The 10513-nt window shown below is 35.5% G+C and overlaps 2 long non-coding RNA genes across 2 annotated transcripts; one reads left to right on the top strand and one right to left on the bottom strand.

The window, feature by feature from the left end:
- Nucleotides 1-6346: 6346 nt before the first annotated feature.
- LOC112195232 lies at nt 6347-7525 on the bottom strand. The gene is made up of 2 exons (XR_002934422.2): nt 7399-7525; nt 6347-6757 (listed from the first exon to the last, which is right to left on the bottom strand). It is a non-coding gene; the product is annotated as an uncharacterized LOC112195232 (long non-coding RNA).
- Nucleotides 7526-8938: 1413 nt separating this feature from the next.
- On the top strand, nt 8939-10245 carry LOC112191890. Its single transcript, XR_002933177.2, has 2 exons — nt 8939-9217; nt 9910-10245. It is a non-coding gene; the product is annotated as an uncharacterized LOC112191890 (long non-coding RNA).
- Nucleotides 10246-10513: the final 268 nt, after the last annotated feature.

Raw genomic sequence — 10513 nt, 5'->3', positions numbered from 1 at the left:
TAGGATTTCAATTTTCTCAATTTTTCTCTCTCCTTTTGCAATTCTTTGCTACTATTTTTGCAGATAGCAATCAACTCAAGTCTGTCTACAATAGAAATTATGAATAGTAATACGTATTGTTTACCTTTGAAATAGAGGATGACTGTTAACTTTGCATATATATTCAAATAAAACTCTGATGGGCCCACCACGTTTCTAAAACTTTTGTTATATAAACAATGAAATAGACAGCAAAGCTAAACGAAAGAGGCAGTAATAAACTATTATTATGCATATGCAGACTCTTACAAACAAAGACAGCAAAGAAAATTGCTAAAGAACGAAAGGAAGGGTATTGATGGTAGGAATTTTGACAAGATGGGTAGGTAGGAAAGAAAATGAGAAAAGCTTGTGTAAGGAGGAACAAAAATAAGACATTCGGGTGTATGAGAAGTATTCTCACGGATTTGGGGTGTATGAGCATTAACCCTTTATATTATTATCTGGTGTAATATTCGAGCTTCAATTGTTGTTTTGTGTTTCGAAATTGTTGAAGAGGTGGATAGATTAGGATTTACTTCGGTTCGAATTTCTGGCCAAATTTTGATATTGATTTTTTTTTTTTAGTTATGTGGAGGAGGTGAAATTAGTTAATTTCTGTTTTGGCTGTGTTGTAGAGTAGATTTTTCATTTGAACGTCATTCTCTGGTTAATGATGCCACTTTGGGTACTGTTTTGCGATTGCGATGATTGACTGGAGTTGATTTTGCAAGGATAGGAATCAGAGGATCGGTATCCGAGAGAGAGAAAGATAAATTCGGTGACCGGCCGGAGTAGAATTCGATTCGGGCCTCGTCTCCCCTTCTTCTTGTTTTTTTTTTTTTTTTAATAAGGGGGCAAAAGGCTTTAGGCTGGAATCGAATTCGATCAGTGTTTGGGTTTGGTCTTTGTAGGGTCAGTGCATACGAGGAGAGGATGAGGAGATTGGGGAGAGAGACAGAGACAGAGAGAGCAGGAGCGAGAGACAGAGAGAGAGAGAGCAGGAGCGAGAGACAGAGAGAGAGAGATAAAAAAAAAAAAAAGGAAGTGAGGGGTAAAATAGTCATTTTAGACCCAATTGTGTAAGATTTGAATGTCTGAGGAGTTATTTGTTAAAATTAGAATGTTAGGGATTGAACTGTCGACGCACGCAAAATACAGGGTGTGACCAGTAATTTCCCCAAATTTAAACTTGATAAAGCTGTTGATAGAGGAAGATTAGCAAACAATTATTTCTTAACCAATATGATTATAATGTTGAGTTAATTGCAGGAAACAAGAACTATCTTGCAGAAGCCCTAACCAGAGAAATGGCAATGTTCATCCGAAAAGATGACGACGAAGGTCGCAATCCCAAGAACAGAAGAACTGGGAAAGAACCTGAAACTACTGAGGATCCCAAAGAAAAAATCCTCAAAAGGTTTCTGCTAAGTCCAAAAGGCTTAGCCACAATTGATCAATCCCAAGGTAAAGGATTGGCTAGCCCGTCTCAAGCGGCAGACGGTAAAGGCTCATCAAGACCGTTGAAGGCTGTTGCTTTGTCAAAAAGCAAATTAACTGCGAGTGGACTTATAAATGTTTTTTATTATGAACTAAAAACCTTCAATAATACTATGTTCAGAACTGGCAGGAGGCTAGCATATCACCAGAATGCCATTCTAGATAATCTCTTATTCGCCTTTCAAGAAAGAAATAGTGGAATCATGTTCCCAGCTCTCTGCTAGACCACAGTTTAAAGAAGTTCATATACAGCAGAGTGTTGTCCAGAAAGAAAAAATTCACTACCTTGAAGATCCAGAAAGTGCATAAGTACCTATCATAGCACTAAAAGAATCAGATTGGTTCGAGTTTCATGATCTGATAGGAAAGCATAATGCTGAAGCATGTATCCCTCCAACTCTCTTCATAGTCGTAGGACCTTATGTTGGAAGATACTTAGTTAATGTTCAGAGTGAACATCCTCAAGAACACAAGCTCTGGCTTGTTGAAAATGGTTTTGTCCATAATCTATGGACTAAAAAAAATGATGATCTCAAGGGTTTGCCACCCATCATTGTCAACACAGTCAAAAATATCAGAAAAAATGACTGCATGCTCAAACTGAAGTTCCGATCCACCCTTCCAGAATGGATCCAAAAGGGAAATGGAAGTGGAATATATCTCTCCATATCATTACGTGAGGATCATTCAGAGAAGATATCTGCAGCCTGCCTGTGTTGGATACAATGGCCAGCCAAATTCAAGCATTCCATGGATGAAGCCCATGTCTCTAGAATATATGAAAAAGATCATCGAAGAAGATACAAGAAATACTTTCCTGGCAGCAGGAGAAAAAACAATAATCACTGCTTACGATCATCCTGACGTAATCAGCAGTGACCTCTTCCTCTCTCTCACGAGAAAGGAAATAGACTCGATACTAGCATGCCTACAGTGGGTTGAAAGGCTTGAAAGCAACAACCACTACAAAATGTATGTTGATACAGATGTCGAAGATGATGCAACTACTGCCAGAATGGCTGGGATGGACAACAACTCCTTTGTCCTTGGCCACAACTCATAAACAAATGAAAACATGTGAAGCAACTTGTGTAGAAAGCACCGAAAGCAACTTTGGACTTTTCCCAAAGGCTTCTTTTGCTTTTCAAAAAGAAAGCAGGTGAAAAACATTTCACCCAAAGGAATTTGCTTTTGCCAACCAACCTCCATCATCAGGAGCACTCACAAAAACAGAAAGTCACGGAGTTGTTCTGTATATTTTTATGTTTTGAATTTCGGTTTGAGTTCCGCTCCCTATATAAGGAGCCTTAGTTTCATTTGTAGAGACATGGAAAAATAGCGGGATCGAAAAATTCCTCTGAAAAAAACTTTTCATATTAGATTAGAAAATTGAGCAGAAGAGTCTTCTCTCAAGAAGTAGAAAGTCATAAGTAGCAGTGTGCTTCCCTTCAAGTAAGTATCTGTAATCATCCTTATGGATAACTAAACAGCTTCTTAGCTGTTTACCTAAGAATGAGGCTCTGAATTTTAGTCTGTAATTATGTTTGAATAAATGATTTCAGATAGCTCATCCACCTTGTCATTTTATGTTAATTTTTATTTCAAAGTTTAAAGATGTTTATATCTGTTTCTGCCTTTACTCCTGTACTATTTTTAGGCTTAAAACTTTCTATTTCTAAAGAAAATTTCTCTTGGCTTAAGATAGAAACAAGCAGCAGTGATTCCGTCTGTTAAAGTAACCGTTAGGCAGGGAGCCGTTATGTGAAAAATTTGGGTATGTTGAAGGCTAGTTTTGTTTATTGTCAAAAGTCAGGACAGGTTTTCCTAAGAAAAAGCAAGGGTTAGACCCAAAAGTCAACATAGAACATATTAGGCATTAGTTTAGAAAAGACTACCCCTATATGTCTTTTCCCCAAAGAATTGTGTAAATGGGCACAGCACAAACTTGTTGGTGCAATTGGGCACAATACATGTGATTTCTGGGTAAACAGGAACTAACCTAATAAAAAATTATTGTTGGTCTAGTGACCAAGGGTCCTACTGGATCCAATCTTTTCTTTGATCTATATATTATAGTAATTAAACATACTTAGCAACATATAATGTATCAGTGCGGAATGAGTCAGGATTAATGGATACACTATTTGACACAATTTTTTACACGTTATGTTAACCCTTAGATATTAACACATTCAATGGTCAAGACTAGTTATGGAAAATGACATGGTATTAAATTTCCTCCCAACAAAAACATAAAATTTGTTAAAAATTCTTTTCTAAAATAAAATAATAAGTCTAACAAGATATTAGAAAACAGAAAAATACATTCAAAAAGAAAAAAAAATGAAAGATCAAAAGAGCAAGAACTCATTTTCTGAACAGGAACGCCATTTTCCATTCTTCCATTCATTCTTTGGCAAAGTAATAAAGATGAAAAAAATGGGAATTTCCTAAATATTGCGAACACAAGTTCTTCACAATTTTTTCTTTTTTATAAGAACTCTTTTGACAATCCATATTTTGGTACAAGAAATTTTAATTGTTCCATTACAAAATTGGTTTGTTGATCTTCTCCCAAATATGTGTTTATATCTGTGTGTATGTGTTCTCTAACTATTTACAATTCTCAAAGCCTAAGAACAATTAACCTCAATCTCAAAACTTGAATCATGCAATAAAGAGAAACCTACAACCATAATTTTGATGGATATGGTTTTCTAATTGATCTCTAACCTGTAGCTGAGAATCAAAATTGTGGTGATCAATCATCTTCTTTCTCCCTCTCTACTTATTGTGGTTTTCTTGGCTTCATGTTCAATGCGAGATTCCTCCATGAATGTTTCTGAGTTATTCTTTATTCTCTTTTGATGTACTGAACATAGGGGTCGTCAATGGGCAGCCCTGCCCAAAATTAATGGGCTCGGGCTGGGCCAAAACATATTTTTTTTTATTTTTCTGGCCGGGCTTCTCTTAAAAATCAAGGCCCAGGGCCGGGCTTTTTTGGGTGGGCAGGGCCTAGCCCATTATATTTATATGTCATATTATTTTGTTAAAAAAATACAAAAACCTATGGAAAAATGATGATATGTTAATTATTGAACAAAATAAAATACAAAATTAAAAAAACATATGGCCTAATGCAATAATTAGTTCAATATAACTACATAAAAATATATTAATATAAAAATTGAATGGGCATTCGGGCGGGCTTATAAGGCCGGGCCAGGCGGGCTTTAATGGGCATATAACGGGCCGGGCCTGGGCTTTGAACCCTCTGCCCTAGCCCTGCCTTGTGCCCAATGGGCAGGGTCGAGATGAGCTTTTCTGCTGGTCAGGCCAGGCTTTTGCCCACTGGGCCGGGCGGGCGCCCATGGGCTTTTAGGTCCGCGGGCCAAATGATGACCCCTAACTGAACAATTGGTCTATCAATCTTCCACTTAACAAGAATCTGAGATCGTGCTATGCTGTTCTTGCTTTTTTTTTTTCTTTGTTCTTTCTAACTGTATTCTCAGTTGTTGATCATTTTTTGTTAAACCTTTTATTTTATTTTATTTTTTTACAAAAGTTTTACATAGTTTTATTTTATTTTTTTTTAAGAATAAATTTTATGCCATAATTAATCATGAACATTAAAAATATAGGAGTAGTGCTATCTTAATTGTGAATTACTCAGTTGATTTCTGGCCTCCTTCTTTTGCTGTTTCCATTTCTCTGTGATTCGCTCATATAATTACTGATTTCTTCAAGTCCGGCGAGAGCGAGAAGGTCTTCTTTCTTATCGAAAGTGGCATCAAATTGCACACTATTGCCTTTGTTTAGTTTGCTCAGACAATTTTTTTTTTTTTTTTGGTGCTCAATAGTTCATAGTGTTCGTGGCTTTCTTCTTCTGTATTGTAGGGACAAGACTCACAAGAGTAACACTCCATCTAGTTTTACCAGAAGAATGGGGTGGAAGCTAGGTCGAATGAGGGTGTTGATTGGAGCAAAATCTGAACAAAGGGTAATTTGGACATTTTGCCCTTCTTGGGGGTCCAAAAGCTAAAAAGTGGGTCATGCTGTTAGTGCCAAGTCAGCTTGTGACGTCATGTTCAGAGTCAAATTTGAAATTTGAATGCAAGTGATGGAAATTAGAAGTGTAGGAACTGTCACGATTAAAAAAAAAAAAATCAAGGACCAAATTGTTGGAGGGGGTAAACTGAATTTATTCCAAATAATTTAGGTATAAAGTTACAGTACAAAACAACGTTAGCGGATGTTAAGATGCAGAAAATGTGTCAGCTATTTGTAGAGTTTGTTAGAAATTAGTTACATAAGAGTTAGTATAAGAGTTGTAATCCAACTCTGAATGGTTGGTTAACCCTTGTAAAATTACATAGAGAAAATCAATATCAGTTCATCGTCTTCTTCCTCGGTTTTCTTTCGTTCTTAGATTGATTTCCTGCTAGCTTTCTTCAACCTTTTGCTATTTCACCATGAATTTCAGCAAAAACCTAGTTCATGCCAGAGTCAAAGGTTTTTGCCCATTTATTGCGGACCAATAAACTCCACACGAATTTTCTTTTGTAATTCCCAGGCCATCTAAAATTAACTGGCCAAGACGCCAAGTCCTGATCTCTTTTTTGTTCTATATATATAATCCGCAACTCGCAATTTCCACGAAAATATATAAACTAATTAGGTCGTCCTTTTAAGTATTTGTAATTCCATTCCACTTGAGCTGTATTGCATGCATAATGAAAACATGCATGGTTTGTCTGATTGTGTAATTGAAGGAGATGGGACTGAAATTGATAAATGAGTGCAGTACGTACAACTGTACAAGTTCTTCTAACTCCAAAAGGTTGAAATATTTTTATTATTATATCAAGAAATATGTATAATAGCTAGCATTGTTCGTTTGTTTTTTTTTTTTTTTTTTGGTTTTTTGGCTGAAGAGAACTTTCATAGAAACAGAGAAACAAGAGAACAAACACAGGCTTCCCAGAACAAGGAAGCAAGAAGAAAACAGAAGAAAAGAAACAAAAACAGAGGATACAACAAAGTAAAAACTGAACAGAGGCCTTCTGATCGTTAAGATATTTTCATCAGCCAAATCAAATATTTCAACCATGAGGTGCTGCTATGGGTCCTGGAACTGGTACGTTGACTGTTGGACTGTTCCCTGGTGATGGTGGAACAGACCCCTTTTGTAGCTTTGCCTTTATAATATCCATGGAATCCAACCGACACTTGGTCATTTCTGCAATGCCGAAAACAAAATTCTTCAGTGATACAGTAAGGTATTTCTTACACGAAATCCCCAGTAGCCATGAATATATTGAAAGTGATCCATCAGTTTCTTTGCCCTATCTATCTATCTATCTATCTATCATGTTTAGAGATCGCATATTACTTATCTTACATGCAGTTTTGGATCTATGATGCAAATTTGAGGTGGGTTAACCTAAGTTTGTTTATTAGAAATTCTTTTTGAAGACTAGGTTTTATAAGAAATTTTAAATAAATATTAATAGAAAATTTTGTAAGTAAAGAAAAAAAGGTACAAGAAAATGAGGAAGAAGGAAAAAAAATTATCTTTAAATTTTTAAGAAATATCAATAAAATATAAATGGAAGAACAGGGATTCGAACCATGGTGAAGAGCCAAATTAATAAGCTTAATACTTTGCCAATTGAACCAAGAACAGTTGAACAAATAATTGTCACCTACAGCATATAAAATACAAGGAATAGAGACGCCTCTGCTTACATGCATGCTTTATATTCAAATAAAATCATGTGTGATACATGTTATCGATCCCTGTTAAAGCTGAATGGTACACATATCTTAATTATTGTATAGATGGAAGAAAAGTAGAAAATGAAAGGGAGAGAGCTTAACTGCCGCTTAGAATTCGGGAACCTTCAACGAAGACCATATTGGTTGAGAACAGTGGCAATAGGGTGAAGAGAATCATCATGCAAGCAGCACAGGCCTTGTGAACCATTTTCTAACTGTACACACTTATACAGGGTTGCTCCTTTCCAATTCCAGTTGCTTCTATATATAGGACATTTTCGTTGTAGGGTTTAGGACATTTTAGTCTCTACCAGTTAATTAGTAATTGATCTTGCGTCAACGTTAGTGCTATTGTAATGTCTATTTAAAGCTAGTCAAGGTCTTTGGCCACATGTTTTTATATTTTTTAGACTAACATTTTTTAGACTAATATTCCACATGAATTTCTTCGGCGATATTTTCTCATATACAGTATATGGAATTAATGCTCAAGACCCCATGATATTTTCCAAATGCTTGAAGATAAGAAGGTTGACCACGGACTAACTAGGTAGCCGTATATTGATGAAAATTTGATGAATGTTTGTTTCTCTTTCTCATTTCCATTTGTTTCGGTATAATTTAACAATTGAAACTTTTTATTTCTTAAAATATTTTAAGCTTGTAATGTAAAAAGTTTTTTAATTCTTGCCTTTTTTTTTCTTTTTTTTGTCTCTATTGACGTAAACTTCTTAAGAGCAACTCCAACAGATTCCCTATATTTTGATTTTTCTCTACTTTAGGGAAAAATTAGCAAAAGAGGCTCATTTTTCCCTAAAGTAGAGAAAAATGAGCCTCTTTTGCTCCAACAGATTCCCTATAACTATATCTATTTTAGGGAAAGTGAGGAGAGAGAAAACCAAATTCCCTATATTTACAGCAAACTCCAAAATTTTAAAGAAGAATATGGAGATTTTATAGATTACTGTAAACTAAGGAATCTGTTGGAGTTGGAGAAGAAAAATAGGCTAAAGGTTTGACTTTTGCTTCTCTATAATACAAAAATTATAGGGAAGCTGTTGGAGTTGCTCTTAGAGATTGTTGTAAAATAGAGAATCTGTTGGAGTTTTCGTTTTGACTTTTGTTTCCCTATAATACAGAAATTATAGGGAAGCTGTTGGAGTTGCTCTAAGATTATTGAAGTGACAAAATCTCGATAGTTTTGCCAAACACTTCTCTATCCATATAAGTAAAAGTGTAAGTTATGATTCTCTTTTCACTCCTGTATGAGAAATCATATCACAAGGACCACAAACCACCACATGTTGGCCCAGATCAATTTTATTGCCTCATTTGTCTTTCATTTTGTTTTAATTAGGCCATATCTACGTATTTGAATTTTTTTTTTTTTCTGCAAGATTTGCTTAGTCTTTTACAATTGACCGCTGTAACTTGGTTTTGACTTTTGATCACCACTTGATAATTGTCAGATGATAGTCCAGGTCTATACACTAATTACTTCTTTGATAATTACCCTATCTCTATTAATAAAGCCAGCAGCCATTTACTGTTTATCTTGGGGAAACTTTCAAACTTCCGAAATTGACCTTGGTTTGGCTAACGTGAAAGGCAGCAAGGGGGGGTTAGCAAAGTAAATGCAGAAAGCATGCAGAAAAAAGGAGAGGAGACGGGAGGAAAGAAGATGTATAGGAGGGAAAGGAAAAGAAGATGAAGAGTCTGGATTTGGATTCGCTTTGATCGAAATTACCCGACACAAGGTTGGGTTGAATAATTCTGGGTTTTGGGTATTGGAGATTGATGATTAAGGTTTTTGATGGGAGAGATTATTAGGTGAAAGAGTGATTGAAGAGAAAAAAAACCGAAAATCTTTCAAGGATTCTCTTATGGAGCTTGAAGCTAATATTCAGTTTGCCAATACTTTGTAAGACTCTTTTTAGTCTTATTTTCTTTTGCTCAATCTTCATCCATGGTTCATTTTTCTCAGTTACATGGATTGATTCTGGGTGATACCCAAGTTTGTTTGTTTGTTTGTTTGTCAAGATTTTGATGGAATTTGGTCATCTTGGGAATTTGATCTGTCCAATTTTGCTTTCGAAATTTAAGTTTTCTGTCCCATTTCCTGTGCTATGCAAGATTAGCTTTATAGTTTGTACATGTTGAACGTCTGGGTAGTTGTGTAAATGATTATGCTCTAAACCCACAATTCACAATTGCTTACGAATTGTATACTGAATTCTATAAAGAAGTGAAACGTTGATTTGTGCTGATAGAACAGAGTATTAGAATGGTTTGAGGAATTAAGTTTACTTCAGCCACAAACAAACATGCTATGATTTTGTATTAGAATTCATATCAAATTACAATCTCAATAAAAGTATCCTATTTCAATTACAATTTGAAACAGAAATCCATTCTCTTAGCATTGCAAAACCCATTCAGAAGCCAAAATCAGAACAGTCATCTAGAGTCGATTTGTGGTAATTTTTCTTTTAGTTCTTGCTAATTGTTTTTTCCCAAGTGCTATGTAAGTGAACTACGACTAAAGTGATCCATGGAATTTGAACCGTTAATCACTTATTTTTTGTTGGGATGATTGATTCGACTTATTCTCAGGCAAGAAATGAATGATTGATGAAGCAAGTTTCAGACCAGGGTCGAATCAAAGCTGCTGTCCAGTTGGCTTGAGATGACCTAGAAGGTGAAAGGAAGTTGAGAAAGCATTCAGCCGCACTTCCGCACGGGCAATAGGCTAGTATATATAACCAGAATATGTCGATGGATAATTCACATTTCTATGTGATGTTACTGTTTTTCCTACCTGACTAGCTAGTGCAACAGATTCAGTCAATATGTCCAAGTGATCGATTTGATAAATAGTTTAGGTATAATGTTACTGTACAAGACAACGTACTTACATAAGCAACTAAGCAGTATATTCATATCGAAACTCTTTACAAGGTATAAGTCTACACTTCGGTATAGTACAAAGTGTAAAATACTGTATGCTTGAGCTACACAAAAGGTGATGAGTCTAGATTGACAATTGGCGAGCTTTGAATGACTTGGTTTCTCCAACACGCCAGAAGCAACTGAGTTGCAGACTTGCAGAAATACGGCAATATCATAGCAGTGACTTTGAAAGTAATATCTGGGTTTCTGTTTGAACAAGTGGATTGGGATGCTTAATCTTTAAGCAAGTGTATTAGCATAAATAGCA

Source organism: Rosa chinensis, chromosome 3, assembly GCF_002994745.2.
Source record: "Rosa chinensis cultivar Old Blush chromosome 3, RchiOBHm-V2, whole genome shotgun sequence".
Classification (NCBI taxonomy): Eukaryota; Viridiplantae; Streptophyta; class Magnoliopsida; order Rosales; family Rosaceae; genus Rosa; species Rosa chinensis.
This window is presented reverse-complemented; position numbering and strand designations above follow the sequence as displayed.